General features: G+C 54.6%; 1 long non-coding RNA gene across 1 annotated transcript; it reads right to left on the bottom strand.

Annotated features, from left to right (window-relative positions):
- Positions 1-124: 124 nt before the first annotated feature.
- On the bottom strand, positions 125-2,616 carry LOC130598563 (uncharacterized). Its single transcript, XR_008972032.1, has 3 exons — positions 2,473-2,616; positions 1,837-1,902; positions 125-212 (listed from the first exon to the last, which is right to left on the bottom strand). It is a non-coding gene; the product is annotated as an uncharacterized LOC130598563 (long non-coding RNA).
- Positions 2,617-3,391: the final 775 nt, after the last annotated feature.

Raw genomic sequence — 3,391 nt, 5'->3', positions numbered from 1 at the left:
CATAGACCCCCTTTAGACCCCCATAGACCCCCTGTAGGCCCCCATAGACCCCCTTTAGCACCCCATAGACCCCCTGTAGACCCCCATAGACCCCTATGGGGCCCCCCCCTCACCTGCTCCTGGCTCCAGGCCCCATATTCCTGAGCCTCCTCCAGCAGCTCCCGGCTGAAGCGCCCGGAGAAGAGCGGGAAGCGGAAGACATCGGGGCAGGGCTAGGGGGGGCGGGGACAGCAGGGACCAATGGGGGTCAATGGGGAGCAATGGGGGGCAATGGGGGTCAATGGGGAGCAGTGGGGTCAATGGGGAGCAATGGGGGACAATGGGGAGCAATGGGGGTCAGTGGGGAGCAATGGGGTCAGTGGGGAGCAGTGGGGTCAATGGGGAGCAATGGGGGTCAGTGGGGAGCAATAGGGTGAGTGGGGAGCAGTGGGGTCAATGGGGAGCAATGGGGGTCAGTGGGGAGCAATGGGGGTCAGTGGGGTCAATGGGGAGCAATGGGGGACAATGGGGGTCAGTGGGGATCAATGGGGAGCAGTGGGGGTCAGTGGGGTCAATGGGGACCACTGGGGAGCAATGGGGAGCAATGATGGTCAATGGGGATTAATGGGGAGCAATAGGGATCAATGGGGGTCAATAAGGGTCAATGGGGATCAATGGGGAGCAATGGGAATCAATGGGGAGCAATGGGTTTCAATGGGGATCAATGGGGAGCAATGGGGGTTATTGGGGTCAATGGGGAGCAATGGGGGTCAGTAGGGAGCCATGGGGGTCAATAGGGTCTGAGGGATCAATGGGGAGCAATGGGGATCAATAGGGAGCAATGGGGGTCAGTGGAGTCAATGGGGACCAATGGGGAGCAAGGGGGATCAATGGGGACCAATGGGCAGCAATGGGGATCAATAGGGACCAATTGGGATCAATAGGGATCAATAGGGGTCAATGTGGATCAATAGGGACCAATAGGGACCCCCAATGGCAACAGGGTCCCATATGGGGTACTGAGGTCCCTATGGGGTGCATTGGGGTCCCTATGGGGTATTGGGGTGCTTATGGGGTTTTGAGGTCCCTATGGGGTGTATTGGGGTCCCTGTGGGGTGTATTGGGGTGCTTATGGGGTAGTGGGTCCCTATGGGGTATATTGGGGTCTCTATTGGAGTCCCTACATGGTGCATTGGGGTCCCTATGGGGTATTGGGGTCTCTATGGGGAATTGGGGTCCCTATGGGGTGCATTGCGGTCCCTATGGGGTATTGGGGTCCCTATGGGGTATTGGGGTCCCTAGGGGGTGCATTGGGGTCCCTATGGGGTGTATTGGGGACCCTATGGGGTATTGGGGTCCCTATGGGTAATTGGGGTCCCTATGGGGTATTGGGGTCCCTATGGGGTGTATTTGGGGTCCCTATGGGGTATTGGGGTCCCTACGGGGTTCATTGGGGTCCCTATGGGGAATTGGGGTCCCTATGGGGTATATTGGGGTCCCTATGGGGTATTTGAGTCCCTACGGGGTGCATTGGGGTCCCTATGGGGAATTGGGGTCCCTATGGGGTACTGGGGTCCCTATGGGGAATTGGGGTCCCTATGGGGTGCATTGGGGTCCCTATGGGGTATTGGGGTCCCTATGGGGTATTGGGGTCCCTATGGGGTGTATTGGGGACCCTATGGGGTATTGGGGTCCCTATGGGGTGCATTGGGGTCCCTATGGGGTATTGGGGACCCTATGGGGTATTGGGGTCCCTATGGGGTATTGGGGTCCCTATGGGGTGTATTGGGGACCCTATGGGGTATTGGGGTCCCTATGGGGTGCATTGGGGTCCCTATGGGGTGTATTTGGGGGTACCTCCTCATAGAGGCTCTCCTGGAAGATGCGGCTGTAGTTCTCATGGAGGTACTCCTGCTCCCAGTCCTGCAATGGGTGCCAATGGGTGTCAATGGGTGCCAGTGGGTGTCAATGGGTGTCAATGGGTGCCAATAGCTATCAATGGGCGCCAATGGGGTCCATGGGTGTCAATGGGTGTCAATGGGTGCCAATGGGTTTCAATGGGTGCCAATGGGGTCAATGGGTATCAATGGGTGTCATTGGGTGCCAATGGGGTCAATGGGTGCCAATGGAGTCAATGGGGGCCAATGGGGTCAATGGGTATCAGTGGGGTCAATGGGTGTCAATGGGGTCAATGGGTGCCAATGGGGTCAATGGGTGTCAAAGGGTGTCATTGGGTGCCAATGGGGTCAATGGGTGCCAATGAGGTCAATGGGTGTCAATGGGGGTCAATGGGTGCCAATGGGGTCAATGGGTGTCAATGGGTATCAATGGGTGTCAATGGGTTTCAATGGGTGCCAATGGGTGCCAGTGGGTGTCAATGGGTGCCAATGGTATCAATGGGTTTCAATGGGTGTCAATGGGTGCCAATGGGTGCCAATGGTATCAATGGGTTTCAATGGGTGCCAATGGGTGCCAATGGGTGCCAGTGGGTACCTGGGTGTTGTGGGGCAGCTGCAGGAGGTCCGGGTGCCTCCGGCTGCTGTTGTAGCTGTTGGTGACCAGCAAGTGCCCAAAGTGCTCCCGGTTGGTGACGTGCAGGAAGAGACCCTGCGGGGCCCCAAAACACCCAAAATCACCCCAAAATCACCCCAAAACACCCCGAAATCACCCCAAAATCACCCAAAACACATCAAAATCACCCCAAAACACCCCAAAACACCCTAAAATCACCCCAAAATCACCCAAAACACACCAAAATCACCCCAAAATCACCCAAAACACACCAAAATCACCCCAAAACACCCCGAAATCACCCCAAAATCACCCAAAACACATCAAAATCACCCCAAAACACCCCAAAATCACCCCAAAACACCCCGAAATCACCCCAAAACACCCCGAAATCACCCCAAAACACTCCAAAATCACCCAAAACACACCAAAATCACCACAAAATCATCCCAAAACACCCCATAATCACCCAAAACACACCAAAATCACCCCAAAACACCCCAAAATCACCCAAAACACATCAAAATCACCCCAAAACACCCCAAAACACCCCAAAATCACCCCAAAACACACCAAAATCACCCCAAAACACCCCAAAATCACCCCAAAATCACCCAAAACACATCAAAATCACCCCAAAACACCCCAAAATCACCCCAAAATCACCCCAAAACACACCAAAATCACCCCAAAACACCCCAAAATAACCCCAAAAACACCCCAAAACACACAAAAATCACCCAAAAACACCCCGAAATCACCCCAAAATCACCCCAAAACACACCAAAATCACCCCAAAACACCCCAAACACCCTAAAACACCCCAAACCACCCCAAAATCAACCCAAAACACTGAAAAATCACCCCAAACACCCTAAAGCACTCCAAAATCACCCAAAAC

This window comes from Pezoporus wallicus, unplaced genomic scaffold, assembly GCF_028554395.1.
Source record: "Pezoporus wallicus isolate ANWC-B61680 ecotype Strahan unplaced genomic scaffold, APGP_CSIRO_Pwel_v1 contig_12716, whole genome shotgun sequence".
NCBI lineage: Eukaryota > Metazoa > Chordata > Aves > Psittaciformes > Psittacidae > Pezoporus > Pezoporus wallicus.
Note: the sequence above shows the minus strand (reverse complement) of the source record. Positions and strands in the feature narration are given on the sequence as shown.